Source organism: Xenopus laevis, chromosome 9_10L, assembly GCF_017654675.1.
Source record: "Xenopus laevis strain J_2021 chromosome 9_10L, Xenopus_laevis_v10.1, whole genome shotgun sequence".
In the NCBI taxonomy this organism is placed as follows: Eukaryota; Metazoa; Chordata; class Amphibia; order Anura; family Pipidae; genus Xenopus; species Xenopus laevis.
In genome coordinates this window covers 37696028-37717095 of record NC_054387.1, presented here as the reverse complement: position 1 = coordinate 37717095, position 21068 = coordinate 37696028, and the positions used below count along the sequence as shown (strand labels likewise).

Sequence of the window (21068 nt, the reverse complement as noted above, 5' to 3'; positions counted from 1 at the left end):
AGAACAAGCGCTAGGCTTCCTGGTCACGGCTCAATCTTCCACCTGTAGCAGCCTCCTTTGGCCTCGGGAGGAGCCCTTCAGCTACTCGGATGCCGCCAGGTTTTAACTTGAGAGAACCAAACAAGATGTTCTGAACGAGCAAAGGGGCACGTTCATTTCCAAGGTTTAGGATGGAACACCAGGTTCTCGTGGATTAAACGATAAATCGTAGTTAGGCAGGCCGGGTCGGTACAGGCAGAGTTCACAGAATGGTCAGGCAGGATGAGTCCTCGCTTGGGCTATAAGATAGCAGGAGCCTTGATCCCTTGTTACACCAAGTTTCCCACAAATATTGGGAATATGTGTGTGTGTTTTAGTTATTAATTTATTAGTTCACTTGGTGATACAGTTGTTCATTTGTTTAGTCTCTGTTTCTCTGCTTGAATGGGACACTGTGTTCAAGATAAATGCACTTACTAGAGTACTGTATGTTGAATAATGTTTGGTAATATTTTATGCAGGTAATGTATTGAGAATTTAGTACCACATATGACTTATCCAATTAGCTCCTCATAGGAGGTGTAAGCTCAGGCACTGCACTGGCCATGAGGAACATGTCTATTGCACTGGGTACATTTTTTTTTTTCATTTATCTTTCCACCACTGCTTTATCTGGTCTTTTCATGGTTGCTTCTTCAAATGCCATTTTTCTTTCTGTTTTTTTCCCTTGAATAACTCTTCCTATGTGCCCCTTCCATATCTCTTCCCTGCGGTTTTTCTTTTTAATGTTTCATTTTATCTCTCTGTGGCAATCTTTCCTTCTTTTACCAAATTGCCATTCTCTGTTACTTTTCCTCCTCTATCCATCATTCTATCCTATTTTTATATGTACCATTCTTTACACCTTTTCCATGTCTCCTCCTTCTCCCCTCTGTCCCCTCTCCTTATGGTCAAATCACTATGTCTGTATGCCCCGGTATCTCCTATGACCACTTCTCCATTTGCCAGTCTCTGCTTTCCGATCTTGAGTTCCAGTGAATCAGTCTAGCCATGTGCCAATCTCTCCCCTGTCTGATTCTCTCAACATTTAAAGGGCTGGTTAGCTTTGTGTTTTACAGTGGCTAATTCTAAATAACTTTTCAATTGGTCTTCATTATTTTTTTGTATATATATTTTTTTATTATTCATTCTTTATTATTTCGTTTGGCTCTTTCCAGCTTTCAAATGGGGTCACTGATCTCATCTAAAAACAAATGCTCTGTAAGGCTACACATGTATTACTTTTAATTACTCATTGTTCTATGCAGGCCTCTTCTATTCATATTCCAGTCTCTTATTCAAATCAATGCATGGTTTCTAGGGAAATTAGAACCCTAGCAACCAAATTGGTAATTATCTGTGTTGACAAGATGAAGTTTGCAGTCCGATTTTTGCTTGAATCTGTGGAAAAGAATCAAGTCTGTGATCGCCATAGAGTGATGCAATCTCAAGTTTTTCCCGGGAAAGATTAACTCTAGATGGATTATCTGAGGAAGTAGTGAGACGCTACCGATTAAGTAGGCCAGCAATTTATGGCCTTTATGAGGAGTTGGAGCCTTGCCTACAGCCACTAACACACAGAAGCCATACTGTCCCTGGCATGGTGAAACTTCTATGCTCCCTTCATTTTTTCTCAAACGGTAGTTTCCAGAAAATTGGAGGAATATATGGTGGAGTGTCGCAGCCCACATTTTTACAGTGCCTTGGGCAGGTCCTGAATGCACTACATGCTGTGTTGGGAATTTTATCAAGATTCCCAGGAATAGGAGACTAGAATACTGTCCGTGGCATCCCATATGTCTTAGGTGCTAAAAAATAATAAGACAATATATCATGGTTTAAAATAATGCACAAAATATTTGCATGCTATAAAACAAAGCACACAGCTCACCGAAAATTAACAAAGAAATTGCTTCTTAAGTCAGACAAGTGAACTTTTACTGAATTGATTGTTAATTCTAAAAATATAAGCAGTGATAATTAACACATGCTAAAAATAACACTCACTTTTACGACCTTTTGTGAATCAGAGGAGGACATAACGATAGATATTAATTTTAAGAGAATAATATATGTCTGCCGAAGAAAAGCTGATCAATAGAAACAAAGGCAATGTATCAACCAAAGCTTTTGGTCTCAGGATTGTGCTCATAAAATCAGAATGAGCCTTCCTAGCCTGTGTACTAACCAATACATATATGATAGGGTTTATGCAAATGTTGTTAAAGGCTATGCTGAACACAAGTGGCATCACCCAGAACATTTTATACATCAGTATGACCTGCTCACTATAAAGAGTGGCCAGCAAAATAATCTGCGCTGTGATCAATGGGGTCCATGTTAAGAAAAAGAACAGGACTTCCATAATTATAATTCTATATAGTCTGGAACTCTTCACAGATTGAGATTTCCCCTCTTGCTGAGCAATGATTAGTTTAGAAACTAGAATGATGGGCAATGGGATAAAGTAACCAAGATCTATTCACGGAATAACAATGCAGCTTGTTGAAAATGCTATGTCCCTGATCTCCCTGAGATTAACAGTACAATATATCATTGCTGTACCATTTGGAATGATCGAAAAATATATGTACCATTAGAAATATATTTAGAATTTACAAAAGGTATATGCTTTCTGGAATTCACGTTTTGTTTCCGTGGCAATTTATTTGCAATATAAATTATTTTCTGCACTTTAAGGGGCAGATTTATTAAGGGTCGAAGTGAAAATGTGATTTTGAATTTAATTTTTTTGGTCAAAACTCCTAAATTCAAATTGTGAATTATCCAAACTTGATTTGAATTTTAATTAGAATTTCGAGATGCATCATACTCAAATTTGACTTTTCGCCACCTTAAACCTGACGAATTGCTGTATAAGGGAGAGGTCCAGGGATCAATTTGGTGATCTTTGCAGCCTTCTTGGCACATGTTCTTTTCAGAGAAAAAAAACTCGAATCAAGTTTTTTAAATTCAATTTGTGTTTTTCTAATTCAAATTTAATTTGATTCGAGTTTTCGGGTTGTTTCAATTTGTCCGAGCTGGGAAAATTCGTTTTTATTAATACATTTCGATTGGTTTCGATATGGGCATTTTTGTGAGTTTTGAAAAACTCACATGAATTTGACCCTTGATAAATGTTCCTCAAAGAGTAGAGTCAGTTTCATTACCATTTACCACTCCATTGAAATTGGCTTTATTTAAAGCTACTGAGCCAGAGCCTTCTGTGTATCCCAGGCTGTTGTTCACTTCTCTTTTACTAATATTGTGGGTAGCATAGGAAAGTTTAGCAATGACTTCTGCAATGCATTTTGTCACCGTACTGAATTTCATCACTTAATAGTAACACTGGAAGGCTGACCAGAGCTGTTAGTATCCAAATAGCTGCACAGGTCCAACAACAAACCCTTACAGAGAAATACTTATGGTGCCATATTGGTTTGGCCACTGATAAGACACAGTCAACAGTCAGAGCCGTGATGCTGAAAACACTTGCATACATATTACACGTTGAAGCATAATTAGAGATTTTACATAAATACGATCCAATTTGCCAGTTTTCTCTGAAAATATAATGAGCATACAGCCCAAGAAGGAGGGAAAAGGTAAAATCAGACGCAGCCAAGTTCAGAAACCAGATTTTACTATTTTTCTTCTTCTGGTGACCATAACATTGCCCACTACTCCTAGGACACAGGAGAGCGTAATAAACATGAATGACGTGTAGCAGGTCGCTTCTAAGACTCCAGGTGAGTAAGGCCTGCAATTGCAAAGCTCTTCTGGGACGTCATCACTTCCATTGGATCTTCCAATACTTCCATAGTCTCTATTTATTCCATCACCTCCATTATCCGAACTTGAATGAGATCAGAAATGAGTGGAGTGTGTGTGAGACCCAGTAACCAGCACTGGGTTTAATTCCACTTGTTCTACAGCATGTATTCAGAATTTATCTGGATAATATTTTTAATCAGTATTTTAACATTCCACAGTGAATTATATAAACCAAAATTATTATCCATACAGTAACACAACACAACAGATAATTAAACTTTTATCTGAAAAAAGGAATCCCAAATATATACTGTACATTATTCTCCATTAACATTCTGCTTTTAAGGGGGATTCACCTCAGTATGTTATTGCATGGCCAATTGTAAGCAACATTTCAATTGGTCTTCATTATTTATTTTTTATAGTTTTTAATTTGCCTTCTTCTGACTCTTTAACTTTCAAATCGGGGTCACTGTTCCTGAAAATTGCTTATTTTTCTATTCAGGCCCTTCCCAATTCAACAGTTTCTTATTTAAACCATTAAACCAGATGGCTACTGGAATTCTAAATTGGAGTTTCTTCAACTGCAAATAATAATAAAAAGTAAAGACATTGCAAATTGTCTTAGAATATTATTCTCTTCATCATACTAAAAGCTAACTCAAATATGAAAAACACCTTTAAGAACTGAGAGGGAAGGAACAGAGGCATTACTGCTTCTAGTTTTTATTATAAATGATTTTATAAATTGCATAAATTAACTGATCATAAGATTTGGTTGGGGACAAGACAAAGGACCAGTGCATACTATAAATTATAGATAGAGAGAGGAATGGGAAGATATAAAATGTTCATGGTAGAGTGGCAGTGGCAATAAGCCCTGCATTAATCCTTTATCTGCCAAGAACGTAGGTACTAAGTTCTTACAGGGAAAAGCCCCAACTGCCAAGCATGTAGTACCTACGCTCTTGGCTGTAAAGGGCTCCTCTCTGCATTAGCGGTGATTCTCCAGAGGACTCAGGTGCTCTCCAAAACCCCTAGGCAACGAGCAGGGCAAGCAGAGGTGGAGGTCACGTGGGTCCTGCGACTCGCAGGACCACCCTTTGTTTATGCAGACTTGTCTGCTCCTCTGCTGCGTCTCTTTTCTGCTAGTTCCAGCAGAAGTAGTAGTATTCAAGAGAACCAGCTCTCCCATGTAAATTTTTTTACATGGGACTGCTGGTTCTCTTGAATACTACGTCATATATATCCTTACCATGCACCCCAGCTATACAAACCGCAACAGTGTGTGCCTTGGAGTGCGGATACTCACTGGACTGTGATACTCCACCATGTGGCAGTGAGTGCTTTTTCTGTAGAGGTAGGATTGTTGCATTCTCTGTTTATTGGAATACATTCCACATTCCAAATTTTAACTCTTAATTCACGTAGCTTTCTCCACAAACATGGTCCACCAAATGTTAGCAATTTGTCATATTATCACTACCAGCCACTTTATTTTCATTATAATTTCCTCAAATTCATTAAAGGATAATACCAAAAAATAAAATTGTTCTAAAGTAATGAAAATATCATGTAAGTTGCCCTGCACTGGTAAAACAGATCTATTTGCTTCAGAAACACTACTATAGTTCATATAAACAAGCTGCTGTGTAGCAATGACTGAAATTGGAAAAAGACTATATGGCACAGGTTAAATAGTGGATAACCGATAACCCCATTATGTTCTACAGAGCTTATCTGCTGTCTTCTGTGTAACTGGAGCCTTTTTTCGTTTGAATGGCTGCCCCCATTACTACACAGCAGCTTATTGATATAAACAATAGTAGTGTTTCTGAAGCAAACGCAGCAGTTTTACCAGTGCGGGTCAACACAGCATTATGTTTGTATTAGTTTAAACCACTTTTATTTTTTGATGTAATTGTTCCATTATGATCAGGTATTTTACCCTTTGGATTCTCCACATTTGATTCTTCCTCACTTATTTCCATGGTTCTTTAGAGTTCTGACACCAGCTGTTAATTTCCCCTTTTTTATAAAAGGGACTCGCTGTCTTCAATAAGGCAGTTTTTTTTTTATTGGGCAGAAGGTTTTAGTTGTTTCCTTCAAATTTGTTAAAATAACTTTCATTCTCTGTATAATTCCTTTGCAATCAGTCTATTGGCTGCCTCTGAGATTTGTCTTCTCTGTGCCCTACACATTAAAGGACCAGTAACATCAAAAAAAAATGTAAAAAAATTCGTTAGTCCACAACGAAAAATAAACACCAAGACAAATGAAACTTTTATATAGCAAATCCTTTATTAAGAAATAACAGTCCACTTCCTGTCCTCTTCAGAAACGGCAAAAAGGCGACCATCCATACTGCAGCGATAGATTTCTCCTCCCTGGCTATTCACTGAAAAGGCATCGCCTTCATCCTCCTCCCGGTGTCCAGCAGCAGCAGTGTCACGGGCTCTCCTGCAATTTCCCAGCTCCTGGTGTGACAGCGGCGTCAAGTTTGTTCCTGTGCTGGCGCGATCAACTAACAGCAGCGGGTCCTCTCACTTCCCTTCCACTAGAGTCTCCCGATGAACACTTGTTCCTGCTAGTAGCTGTAGTAGCTGTAATAGTGCTAGACTTCCCCGGGCGCAGTTTAGTTCAAGCCGGGCGCAGTCAGCCTTTCCTGAAGCTGCTTTGCTGCCTCTCCTCTCGTTTTTTTTCTCTTGTCCCTAATGAATGAAGAGGCAGATGATAAACTAATGAATACACATCCCGCTTTCTCGTCTTGCGCCAGGGGTTGCTCCAGTTCAGCGCACTTTGGCTGCTTCTGGCTTCTCCTTGTCAGGTGACCGATTAACCCTTTGCTGCAAACAAGAAACAGCCCTTAAAATAAGCACAAAATAAGCAAACCCTGTGTGTGTGGAGATCAGTTAGATTTTCGGGCGAGGAGGAGACTGAAAGGAGAGGCAGCAAAGCAGCTTCAGGAAAGGCTGACTGCACCCGGCTGGAACTAAACTGCGCCCGGGGAAGTCTTGCGCTCTGTCCTGGCAGCACTATTACAGCTACTACAGCTACTAGCAGGAACAAGTGTTCATCGGGAGACTCTAGTGGAAGGGAAGTGAGAGGACCCGCTGCTGTTAGTTGATCGCGCCAGCACAGGAACAAACTTGATGCCGCTGTCACACAAGGAGCCGGGAAATTGCAGGAGAGCCCGTGACACTGCTGCTGCTGGACAACGGGAGGAGGATGAAGATGATGCCTTTTCAGTGAATAGCCAGGGAGGAGAAATCGATCGCTGCAGTATGGATGGTTGCCTTTTCGCCGTTTCTGAAGAGGACAGGAAGTGGACTTTCTGTAAGTTATTTCTTAATAAAGTCTTTGCTATTTAAAAGTTTCATTTGTCTTGGTGTTTATTTTTCGTTGTGTACGAACAATTTTTTTCTCTTATACGCCTCTGCATTGGATCTTATTGCTTAAAGTATGTTTATTTATTGCTTTGTTTTTCGTATCTGCTGACATCTACTGAACTAGTCCTTGTTTCTTAACTGCTGTTACTTTCTCAACTGTTCCAGTGATTGCTTTCATAAGTTGAGCCCAACTGTCTTCTATACGAATGACCATGTGGTCTTCCTAAAGTTTTTCATCAACTTTAATTTGGAATGTTTCCATGGTTCACCTTTTAAGTTAACTTTTAGTATGTTATAGAATGACAATTCTAAGCAACTTTTCAACTGGCCTTAATTTTTTCCTTTTTAGTTTTTAAATTATTTGCCTTCTTCACTGCCTCCATCTAAAACAAATGATCTGTAAGGCTACATATTTATTGATATTGCTATTTATTTGCTTTTTATTACTCACTTTTTATTCAGTCCGTCTCATATTCAATGCTCTTATTAAAATCAGGCTAAGTGGAACCCTAGCAATTCGATTGCTAAAATTGCAAACTGCAGAGCTTCCGAATAAAAGGATAAATAACTCTAAACCCATAAAAAAATAATGAACGCAAATTGTCTCAGAATATCACTAATTTATCTCTAATTTCATCTCTTGCTTTTATTTAGCACTTTTGAGATTTGTTAGTTTTATTGCTGCTGTCTCCCAAAAATAATCTGAATTATGGTTTTGGATTTTTCATGTCCCTAAATGTATTCTCTTATATTCATAAAGTGCTGCTTATAGCTGGCCTTCAGCTTCAGCAAGTATTACATAATCTTTCTCCATTTGGGCTTGTGATATAATACCATAGTAAGTTAAGTTAGAAAAAGACATGTCCATTAGGTTCAACCTTTTCTGTCTTTATAAAACATGCCTCTCTGCTAGTTGATCCAGAGGAAAACAAAAAAAGCCTATGAAGCCTCGGAGGAGGAAATAATTCTTTCCAGACTCCAAAATGACAGACTAGACTAGTCCCTGGATCAACTTATACCAGGGGTCAGCAACCTTTACTATCAAAAGAGCCATTTTGCCCCCTCTTCCACTAAAGAGAAAGTCTGGAGCCGCAAAACATAACACAGCTTATAAACTTTTAAAAGTTTTAACCTTTTTTTAATTAAAACAGAAGTACAGTGTGTATGTTTAGGCCTACTTTGAAATACATTAAACACTATTAGATGCAAGTGTTCTGGTCTGTTTAATGTGACTTCTGTTTCTGAAGCTCCATGCTGATCTTTCCTCTCTTGTCTTGAGTGTGTGGCCACAGTTAGGACCATTAAGAATCATCTTGCTGTGGCTCGGTCTTGCCTGTCACACCTGGGACATCTATACAGCCCTCACACCTGCTGGTGGCTTCCTGAGTGTGCGACCACGGTAAGCCAACAGTTAGCTTACCGCGGTTGCACACTCAAGAAGCCGCAAGCAGGTGCAAGGGCTGTATAGACGACATGACAGGCAAAGCCGCAAGACCAAGCCGCAGCAAGCAGGATGAAGAGCCGCATGAGGCTCCGGAGCCTCGGGTTGCCTACCCCTGACTTATACTATGAGCTATTTTCAATAACCCTGTATTTCCTCACTAGCTAAAAAGCCATCCAACCCCTTCTTAAAGCTATCTAATGTATCGGCCAGTACCACTGTTTATGGGAGAGAATTCCACAATTTCACATCTTTCACTGTAAAATACTCTTTCCAAATGGACATCATGCAATCCTTGCTGTCCTGCTATGTGATAATGATGTACCTACGTAAGCACTGAGTTTACCTAGGATTATAAAAGCATCATGTTTTAATACTGTCATAAATCCTTTCTAGATCTTTGTAGAAGATGAATATAATCATCTCTTCTGAATCATCTGTGGGTGCCTATGTATAAATGCAAGTCATAATCAAGAACTTACCCTTAATTCTTATTCTGCAAAAGCCAAACATGATCTTCTTTACTACTGGCACCAAATCCTGCTACATAATGGATACAGCCACTCTAACTTGGGGTATGACAGTTTTTATTGATGGCCCTGCTATATTTCCAACAAGGCTTCAAATTGTACTTTATATTTCTATAATTCTGAAGCTATGTCTTGCATCTTGCCTGTTGCCATATTTCAAACCTAGTACTAATCTCTTATCCTGAAAACCCTGGCTAAGTTTTGGCTTGGACATCCTTCCATCCTGCACCCCCAACTTGGATGACGAAGATTTATCTTAAGGGTGTTCTCCATAGAGTACTATCTTTCAGGTTCCTCATCTTGTTCACAGTTGTCTAATTTGGCTATGTATGCCATTATTGGCTATTCTTTGCTCTTCCACCACTGTACTTGGAAACACAACCTGCAGCAACTATGTTCAGTCCTGCCAGACTAGTGCCTAAATTACCTTCGGGCATTCTGGCAGGACACCCGTCTCCCATCAGCTTGCCAACCCATCCTGCTAAAGATATTGGTTATCTGAACCTTAGGGTGGACCTGTCTTTGATTAGGTGAGGGTGAAGTTGAAGTGGAAAGAACATAATATAAGACTCCTTGCTTTATGCTACAATGTTATCAAACATAAAAGTGGGGGTTCCTTTCAGGGAGTAATTTTTTCTACAACCCAAAACTGGATGTGCCTGTTTTTTTGATGCAATCACCAGATGAATACAAAATAATCCCCGACGCTAAAATTTCATAGTTAAGTATGAACTTTACCTAAAACCATTAAATAAAGGTGTAGTCTAGAAATTCACATTGACACATGTTTTATGATTTCCCTTGGGTGGATTGTGAAATGTACAGCTCTTACCCAATGTACTGGTTAGAACCAGCTTTGACGCAGAGGAGCTTCCAGCACCACAACCCCCTAGGCAACAAGTATACTCAACTGTCAAGTCCCTTTATGCCAACGATAGTCTCCAGGGCGACACTGCTGCACTCTTCTTTTCTGCGCATGATCGGTACCAACCGATCACGCATAGGAGCTGTCTGCCCCTAGGCAACGAGCATATCCCCTAGTAAATGAGCATACCCCCTGGGCAATGTGTATAAAGACCTGCCATGCCCTCTGCACCAACAATCGCCCCCAGGGCAACCCCCTGATGTCACCACCATGTGCCTGCTACAGGGGTACATAACCCAGATATTGCAGCACCTCCCTCTCACTTCCTTGTGCCAGTGAATGTTCATGGAGCCCTCCTGCTGGCAGCTGCGGTCCTCCAGTATCCTGTGCCCATGAGATCTACCTTGCCTGCTCCCAAGTACCTCTTTTACACACCTATTATAAATACTCTATACACTTACTGTATATTTTAAGTTTTTGTATATTTTTATTTGCTGGTTTACACTTGTCTACTTATTGTGCACTCATACATAGGCCCACTTGCACACACTTATAAACACTTATACACACTCATACACACACAAACATTTTTGTAAGTGGACACACATACATATTTTTTACTTTGCCTTTATTTTTTATTTTCCAGTTTCTCCCTTGCTTTTGACATAAAAAATTGTTATTGTATTTTTTGTGATTGTATTGAGTTTTCAGTTCTTGTGTTTCTTGTTGTTGCCTTTGCTTATTCTTGCAGTTTCTTGATTGTTCTTGATTGTAGACGCCATAATTAGTGATGGGCGAATTTGCGCCGTTTCGCAGAAAAATTTGCTTAACGGCGAAAAATTTGCGAAACTGCGCCGGCGTCTAGTTTTTGAAGCCGGCGCCCATTTTTGACACCGGCGTCCGCTTTTTCGGGAAATTTTTTTTTGACGCCGGCAAATTTTTGCCGCAAATTTTCACGGGCATTTCGCGAATTTATCCGCTGGTGGCGAATCGCGCAAATTCACCGCGAATTCGCACCTGGCGAATAAATTCGCCCATCACTAGCCATAATCCCTTTTTCTGTTTTATCGCATATTCAGTTATTGCATTACAGTTTTAGCTATGTGTTGCGGTTTATTTACTTGCTTTTGCTTGTTCTGGATTGTTCTTAATCTTGCTTTATATTGATCTCTTGATTGTATTTACTGAATTTTCAGTTCTGTGTGGCTCTTTATTATTATTTTTTTTTTTTATCGCTTGCTTTAGTTATATTTCACTAGTGATCAGCATTTTACAGCATATTCAGTTTGCTATTGCAGTTGATTACTTGTTTTTTGCCCATGAAATTGATGTTGCATAATTGTGTTATACTGATCAGATATTCACAAATCACACCTTTTTGGTTCAATAGAAACGTTGGTGTTGAGGTGGGTAAGACGAGACGTGCTTTTAAGGCTTTCAAGTTAGCTGGTACAGCCGAAAGCAGTTCGGCATACACCAGCTTTTTCATGATATATGAGGGCAAGGACTCCCAATTAGTCCCCCCTCATATAATGCTATAAACCACCTCGTATAGGCAAAAACGGAACTAGAGGGGGGCGAGCCCTGGCGCAGGAATCGCAGCCGGGCCCCCGCCCCCTCCGTAAACCCGGAACTGGCCGCCGAACATGCGGCGGGCGGACTGCCAGGGGGCCCTGAGGGGGTGCGGGCCCTGGCCCGCTCGCACCCCCTGCTCCCCCGGTAGTTCCGCCCCTGCGTATAAATGTCGAGTATGAAGCCCAGCTACTCTTGCAGATACAAGCGGCTTCAGAGCTGGGTCAAGTTGTTGCTATGGTGACTTCAATTATCCAGACATTGACTGGGGTAATGGGGTTGCTAAGACAGAAAAAGCTAGTAGGTTTGTAAATATGCTGAATGACAACTTTTTATTCCAGCTCGTTCAAGAACCTACTAGGAATAACTCTCTTTTGGACCTTGTAATAACTAACAATACTGAACTCATCTCTAACATTTGTGTGGGTGAGCATTTAGGGAATAATGATCATAACATGGTCTCCTTTGAGATTCTGTTACAGAAGCAATTCTATAAGGGAGTAACTAAAACACTAAATTTCAGACGTGCAAACTTAACAGTATAAGGGCATCTCTGCAACATATTAAGTGGGAAATGCTTTTCACAGGGTTAAACACAGAACAAAAATGGGACGTCTTTAAAATGCTGCTTAATAAATATACTTGTCAGTATATTCCACTTGTAAGCAAGGAACGTCGTTGCAAAGCAAAACCTTTTTGGTTCAATAGAAACGTTGGTGTTGAGGTGGGTAAGACAAGACGTGCTTTTAAGGCTTTCAAGTTAGCTGGTACAGCCAAAACATTTATAAGGTACAAGGAGGCCAATAAATCATGCAAAGAAGCTATAAGGCAAGCTAAAATTGATATAGAAAAGGATATGGCAGCAAGCAGTAAAAAAAATCAAAAATTATTTTTTAAATATGTTAATAGGAAAAAAATGAAGCAGGACCCTTACTATCAGCTGGTTTATTAAAACAAAACAAAAGCGCAGATTCTGAACTCATATTTTTCATCTGTCTACACAAATGAGGAACCAGTAAGTGAAGGTTTCCTTCTTAACAGTCCCAATTCTAGTAATACAACTAATGATGCATGGTTCACACATGATGAAATTCAAAAGAGACTAGATCATGTTAAGATTAACAAAGGTCCGGGGCCAGATGGTATTTATCCTAGGGTAATTAGCGAGCTTAGCTCTGTGATTGCCAAACCTCTTTACTTAATTTTTCAGGATTCATTGAGATCTGGCATAGTGCGAAGAGACTGGCGAATTGCTAATGTGGTGCCTCTATTCAAAAAAGGATCCCGTTCTCAGCCTCAAAACTATAGGCCAGTTAGTCTGACGTCAGTGATAGTAAAGCTTTTCGAAGGGTTAATAAAGGACTTCATAGCAAATCATAATACTATGAGTTTGTGCCAGCATGGTTTTATGCGTAATAGATCTTGCCAGACTAACTTAATTTCTTTTTATGAGAAGGTAAGTAGAGACCTCGATTCTGGGATGGCAGTGGATGTGATTTACTTAGACTTTGCTAAAGCATTTGATACAGTGCCACACAAAAGGTTACTGGTTAAATTAAGGAATGTTGGCCTGGAACATAGTATTTGTACCTGGATAGAGAACTGGCTAAAAGATAGACTACAAAGAGTGGTGGTAAATGGAACATTTTCTAATTGGACCAGTGTTGTTAGTGGAGTACCGCAGGGCTCTGTACTAGGTCCCTTGCTTTTCAACTTGTTTATGAATGACCTGGAGGTGGGCATTGAAAGTACTGTTTCTATTTTTGCAGATGATACTAAATTGTGCAGAACTATAGGTTCCATGCAGGATGCTGCCACTTTGCAGAGTGATTTGTCTAAATTGGAAAACTGGGCAGCAAACTGGAAAATGAGGTTCAAAATGCAAGGTTATGCACTTTGGCAAAAATAATATACATGCAAGTTATACACTAAATGGCAGTGTGTTGGGAGTTTCCTTAAATGAGAAGGATCTAGGGGTCTTTGTAGATAACACGTTGTCTAATTCTGGGCAGTGTCATTCTGTGGCTACTAAAGCAAGTTCTGTCTTGCATAAAAAAGGGCATTAACTCAAGGGATGAAAACATAATTATGCCTCTTTATAGGTCCCTGGTAAGGCCTCATCTGGAGTATGCAGTTCAGTTTTGGACTCCAGTCCTTAAGAGGGATATAAATGAGCTGGAGAGAGTGCAGAGACGTGCAACTAAATTGGTTAGAGGGATGGAAGACTTAAATAATGAGGGTAGACTGTCAAGGTCGGGGTTGTTTTCTCTGGAAAAAAGGCGCTTGCGAGGGGACATGATTACACTTTACAAGTATATTAGAGGACATTATAGAAAAATAGCAGGGGACCTTTTTACCCATAAAGTGGATCACCGTACCAGAGGCCACCTCTTTAGACTAGAAGAAAAGAACTTTCATTTGAAGCAATGTAGGGGGTTCTTCACAGTCAGGACAGTGAGGTTGTGGAATGCACTGCCGGGTGATGTTGTGATGGCTGATTCAGTTAATGCCTTTAAGAATGGCTTGGATGATTTCTTGGACAAACATAATATCAAAGGCTATTGTGATACTAAGCACTATAGTTAGTATAGGTATGGGTATATAGAATTTAACTAAAAGTAGGGAGGGGTATGTGTATGGATGCTGGGTTTTCATTTGGAGGGGTTGAACTTGATGGACTTTGTCTTTTTTCAACCCAATTTAACTATGTAACTATGGTTGTCCCCTTGATTTGACTTGTCAGTGGCAAAATTGTATGAGAGCGCATAATTCCACTTCTGGGCCAAGGTTACCACTTATATATGGATAACTTTTACACAAGCATCCCCTTATTCAAAACCTTGGACACCCCAGCCTGTGGCATCATAAATCGCAACCGAAAAGGATTGCCCAGGGATCTTGTAAGCAAAAAATTGAGTAGTGGAAAAATGTATGCCCTGAGACCTGATGAGCTCTTTGACATCAAATACTGTGACACAAAAAAATGTATTCATGCTAACCTCAATCCACAACAAGTCAGTAATTGCAGTATAGAGACCTGGTAGACCCCTTAAAAATACCTCTCTGTTGCAAGGAGTACAGTAAGTACATGGGTGATGTTTATAGAACTGACCAACTGTTACAATGCCACCCGGCAAACAAAGGCCTGGTACAAGAAAGTTGGCATTTATTTGATTCAAATGGCCCTTCGAAATTCATATGTTGGATATAAGGCAGCAGTACCAGGCCCCAAATTGTCCTATTATAAATATCAGCTGCAGATACTTCCTGCCCTGTTGTTTGGTGGCACTGAGATTCCCCAGATGCCTGCTAGCGACAGGGGAACCATTTTATAGACACACTTCCACCCACTCCTGGCAAGCGATTCGCCCAAAAAGCTTGCAAAATTTGCCACAAAAGGGGTGTCAGATGAGCTACACAGTACTGTTGCCCAAAGTGCCCTCACAACCCTGGGTTATGTTCCAAACCATGATTTGAAATATACCATACGCAGTTACACTATTGAAATAGTTTTGTGCACTGATTTGATTTATAAGAATTGGTATCCCACTTTGCAAAATTTATTTTGTGCTTATGCTTTGTGTTCAGGGCAATAATACATTTTTTATGTTAGTATTTAGTTTGGATTTTTCTTTCCCCGCTGCATTGGGAGGTGTAAGCAATTGAGGTGTAAGTGAAGGACAAAGGTGCCTAAAAATCTTGGCGCATTCAGGGTTTGCAGTTGTGCAAAGAAAGTTATGGTTTACTGGTAGATTGGGACAGTTTGCATTACAAACCTTTAGACTAGGTTTAGGATCAGCTTCCTCGATTGCCACTTTACTCTTTACTTAAGCAGTTTGTTACATCACTTTTGGAGAGAAATTATACTTGCTCTGAAAACTCAATATCTCCGCTTTCTGTGCAGTTTCTGACACTATTTTTATTTCTGGGCAATATATATTTTGTTCTTTGTAAAGGCATTCAGCTTTTTTTTTTATAGAAGTGAGATTGACACAGCTATGTTTTTTTTGTCTTAGACCACAGCCTATCGAGGTAGGTTGCTTTGTGTTGACCATATGAATATTTGGTGGCAAAATATTTTTCCTATAAATGTGCAGATTTTCTATTTAGTGTTCAAAAACTAAAAAAAAAAATAAGAAAAAGCAGCACTGCCCGAGGACATGAGTGCGGATGAAACAAAAGGGTCCAAAGAAGCTCCACTATACAGATATAGGTAAGTAGAATATTCAGTAAGTTTTTACTTGTCTTTGGGGAATTGGCTAGAAATATAAAGTTGAATCTGTTTTTTTTTCTCCTGTTCAGCTTTGGAAGCTATTCTTCACAGAAATGCACATTTTCCTAAGTGAAGCTTTATATGTTCAGTACTTGTCCAATTTGTGGCTTGTTTCACAGGTAAAAGGGGAAAATCTGCAGGGTGTGATCTGAGCCTCAAATTTACCTATTGCACCTGTTTTAGAGTATTTGGTGGCTGCTTCTTTTGGTGCTCCCATACATGCAGGGTATCATAGTGCTCCGGAGAAGTTGCAGATTAATATTTAGCAGGTTTTCTTTAGTTGTCGTGGCAATTTTGTGGAGAAATCTAACTATTTCCTTGTTCAGGCCAAACTGCAAATTTCTATGGATAACTGCGCCCACAGATCTGCATGCAGGAAAGCAAGGATGGCGCTTTTGAATAGCTGCAGGTGTGCACTTTCAAGGAATATATAATTTGTGAGGGTATTTCAGGTAAGGGGGGGTTTAGACTGAAGAACTGCAAGGTGTGCACCTAGAGCGCAGCTCCAAACTTTCCACCTGAAATTTCCCTTATGTATTGCCCCTGTTTTGGGGTGTTTGGGGGCCGCATCTTTAGGTGCACCCATACATACGGGGTATAGTTTTACTCAGGAGAACTTGTTCTTTCATATCGGGGTTCATTTGAATATTTTTATTGAAGTAATTTTGTCAAATTCACTTCTGACTTTATGACTGTGATATTGTTTCAGAAAAAGAAAATCCCCAAAAATATTGCTGTGTTTTAGGGTGATCTGTATGATGTAAATTAGAAGCAGAAGGCAAACCAGAAGAATTCCCACCTGAGAGGTTCTTGGCAGAGACATTTTTGTCCTACAATAATAGATGTGAATCTGATGAAAATTGTGAGGGAAACAAGAATTGTTGCATGGACAATGGTGAAAACCTCCAGCACAAGGTGAGTTTGGGGCATATAGAAAGTCTTTGGGGTCTTTTCCTGCAGTGCATCTCTTCTTCACCTGCTGGACCTACAGACATTTGGCAATGTCCCCCTGATTTTTTTTCTTCTTAAAGGCCTGGGAGTATTGGTGATTTCCAACTATTGAGAACCTTGGCACGGTAATAATGTATCGGTCCGTATTGTAGAGGTTTCTTCACTTCCAGAGATGTGAGATCTCTTTTTAGGGCTTTAAAGCAATCACAGCAGCCATCTGTGGCTGGTATTATAAGAGTTTTGGTGCTCTGAGAATACACTTGTGACATCAGGAGTCACAGAAGTGTGCAAGCCGTTGTGGGAAATGGAGTTCTAATGCATTGGGGAGGCATGTAGGCCCCCTCCTGCTGCTGCCTACACCCTACATGTACCCTTAATTGTGCACCATTTTGACATGCAAGTTTATGGAGCTTCATAAGGCACAATCTACAACAGGGCCCTCTTCTATAAGGACAAAGCTGTGCTGTAACTCCTAATGTTGCCCTCTGCAGAAGATTGTACAGGTATGGGACCTATTATCCAAAATGGTCGGGACCTGGGGTTTGTCAGATACGGTTTTTCCATAATCTGGATCTTCATCCCTTAAATCTACTAGACAATCATGTATTATTACATCCAATAGGCTGGCTTTGCTTCAGAAAAGCATTCATTAGATCTTGGTTTGGATGAAGTATAAAGTACAGTGCTGTTTTACTGGAAAGGAAATCATTTTAAAAATGTGGATAAAATTCTGAGAGTCGGCCTCTGGATGATGGGTTTCTGGAAAACAGACCCCATACCTGTACAAAACTGGATTTTCGATTTGAGACTTGGTGCAGAGAGCAGCATGCTTGGGGTGCAAGTGCTAGAGGACCCACCTTGAATTCTCTATGACTGTGTCACAAACAGCCAGTGCAGCTTCCCCAAAGTCACTAACTGTCCATGTGTAACTGACAGAGAGGCCTGGCACCTGTTCCTATGGTACAAATCTGCCACGTGCTACTGATTTCTGTACCTCAGACAGTGAATGCGCTGATGGATCCAAATGCTGCTTCAATGATGGTGGAAAGACCTGTCTGCCTTTTGTAAAAGGTAAGAAAACTAAAAATACTTTAAATGCTGTTGTCTCTTCTCAAGTGCTCCATTGTATTCACATAAGCCTTTACTTTAAAATATAAAAGGCCTAAATATCTCTCTCTCTGTCCCATAAAACTGTAGATGTCTGGCATTGGCACGTTCAATACACTTGATGCTTTTCAAATCAGTTAAATTCTTGTGCATAAAATAAAATATTTTTCTAGAAGTGGAAATACACACATTTAGAAAGCTCATGTTCTCCCAAAACAAAACAATGTATAGTTTTCCTAGGTTAACCCTCCCCCCAGGAAATTTACCTAAAATGAGAGAGCACAAAATGTTAAAAAAAAAGTGTGAAATTGTGGCTCTTTCCAACTTAAAAATGGGGGTCACTGACCCCCATCTAAAAACAAATACTCTGTAATGCTACACGTTACACATGATATTGCTGCTTTTTATTACTCCTCTTATTAAATCAATGCAATCTGGGGGCGTGGTCTGGATGGCACCCTAGCAAGACGTGCGCGCTAGGTGCTCTGCACTTACTACATCCTGAACTTTACTTTAAGCTACTCTGAAAAGCTGCAAGAGGCTCATTTTCTCTTCCCAACACTATTTGGTCTGCCTAGACGAGGATATGGGGAAAAATACCCAGAAGGTGCGCTCAGAGGCCGCTTCCAAATTGGAGCAGTTCGCGCGGCAGCAGGCCCAAGATGGCGGTGGGCCCTCGCGAAGTCCCGCGCAACAACCCTCACTGGGTCAGCCATCTGACACAGATGCACTGGTGGTAGACCCGCAGCCAGCACCTACACCGTCTGATCTAATGACGGCTATTTTGCAATGTCAGACCACCTTGACTACCACCTTTACCTGCAAGATAGAAGAGCTGCGGGTGGATCTCTCCCTGATTAAACAGGATTTACAAAATGTCCGCGAGCGCACCGGCAGGGCCGAAAACAGAATCGGTGATTTGGAGGACCGCACTGCCTCTCTACCAGAGGATCTGAGGCTTCTGCGCCGCCAGGTACAGGCCAACACAGACCGCCTCGATGATATGGAGAACAGGCTGCGCAGGTCTAATGTTAGAGTGGTGGGCCTGCCGGAGCGAGGGGTCCAACCCTGAACAATTTGCGGAGGCCTGGCTCAGGGATCTCCTAGGCCTGGCTACCTTCTCGGCACACTTTGTGGTGGAAAGGGCGCACCGTGTCCCTACTAGGCCTGGCCCACCTGGAGCGCCACCACGCCCTTTCCTGATTAAGCTACTGAATTACAGGGACCGGGACGCGGCCCTAAGGGAGGCTCGCAACAGGGAATCCCTCCATTACTCGGGTGCCCGTATATCGCTGTACCCTGACTTCTCCGCCGCAGTGCAGAAAAAAAGAGGCTCCTTTATTGAAGTCAAAAGGAAGCTGAGGGATCTGGGCCTCAAATACGCAATGCTGTTCCCGGCCAAGCTGAAAGTGCTGGAGGGTGACAGATCCCTGTTCTTTGACCACCCAGCGGGTGCCCAGGAGTGGCTGGAAGCCAGGCCCGGTGGGAACCGCCCGCCTAGAGATCCGTGAGTACCCGTTTCTTTGTGACATGGCTGCGTTGGCCTCACTGCTGCTCATGGCTTTCTACCCCTACTTTTCATCCGGATGTGCATAGGGTTTCCCTCTCTCACGGGGGTATCCTGCGGGGCCCATTTTCACCGCACGGGGTTGCGACACTGTCGCTGGCAGCGGATCCTGGTGCGGCTAGCCCCTTCTGCACTATTTGCAGTATTTGGAACCTGGATGAGTGACACCTTAGATGCTGGGCTGCTATCACGCTCTGGAGGCTCTGCACTCTTGCTGCATGCACGCCGCAGGCTCTACCTAAACTGACCCCGGGGCCCAGGGATACGTCATTCTCCTGCTTTCCGGATGGGATACTGTCCCAGTTGAACGGCCTGCTGTGCGTTCCGAAGGCCTCCTAGTTTATTGCCTCCCCTTTCTAGCACACGATACAGCCGTTGCGGCCTGTTACTCTGCTTTACCCCGGCTTTTATGGAGCCTGTTATAATGAGAGCACCTAGAGGCTTCTTCTCTAGTTGTAACGCCCTTGTTCGACGAAGGACTAGAGACTGGAACTGCTTTGACCACGTTCTGAGTTGGAATTCTCTTCTGTTATGGGATACAGGTATCCCCAAGTTGGGGGGGGGATGCGGGGTGGGGGGTTAATGTGGGTGATATGTATGTATTTTTCTTTGCTTTCTCTTTTCTCTCTTCTTTCTCTTTTCTGGGAGCAGGTAATGATTGTCATGCTTCGGTCTACTATAGGTGAATGCTATGATGTGCACGCACCGTGGGGGCGACCTGCCCTGGGCCTGAAACCTATGGCTGTTTGCCACACTTTACATGAAGCGACGGGGCCTTTGGGTAGCGGCTCCCGGATGGGGACCCCCCACCGGTGCTGGTTTATTTTATACAGTAAATTATGTCTGTGAAATTCACGGTGTTGTCCTGGAATACCCGGGGGCTAAATAATAAGATAAAACGCTCTGTAGTGATGGGCCAGCTTCGGAAATCTGGAGCAGACATAGTACTGCTTCAGGAAACACATCTTATAGGTCAGCGAGTGCTAGCTTTGAAACGTAACTGGGTAGCAGCTGTATATCACTCGGAATACTCTACCTACTCAAGAGGTGTGGCGGTCTTAATTAGGAAATCCCTTAATTTTGTGCTAGAACGGGTGATCACTGATCGGATGGGCAGATATGTCATTGTTAAATGCAGGCTGAATTGCCTGCTGTACATTTTGGTGACTGTATATATCCCCCCCCCTGCAGACTCTACTCTACTTAATGAAATTCTCCAAAAAGTGGCCACCCTTGGACCCTATCCTACTATTTGGGGAGGTGACTTTAATATGGTACCCGACCCTGGCCTTGATAGGCTAAAGCCAAGTGTCAATGACTCCCAGGTGTTTGGAAACTGGCTAGATTCCGCGCACTATGTAGACGTGTGGAGGTGGAAATATCCACACCTCCGTCAATATACCTGCTACTCAGTTGCTACTTCTGCCCTATCTAGAATTGATCTCATTCTGACCACCTCAGACCTTCTGGCATTGGTTTCGAATATTCACTTTGGCACCCGGGTATGCTCAGACCATTCCCCTGTACTGCTGACTATTGAGACTGGTGAGACCGCCCATGCCCGAACCTGGCGCCTTCCTA

General features: G+C 41.5%; 1 pseudogene; it reads right to left on the bottom strand.

The window, feature by feature from the left end:
• Positions 1 to 2044: 2044 nt before the first annotated feature.
• On the bottom strand, positions 2045 to 9629 carry LOC121397947 (annotated as a pseudogene).
• Between the last annotated feature and the right edge of the window lie 11439 nt (positions 9630 to 21068).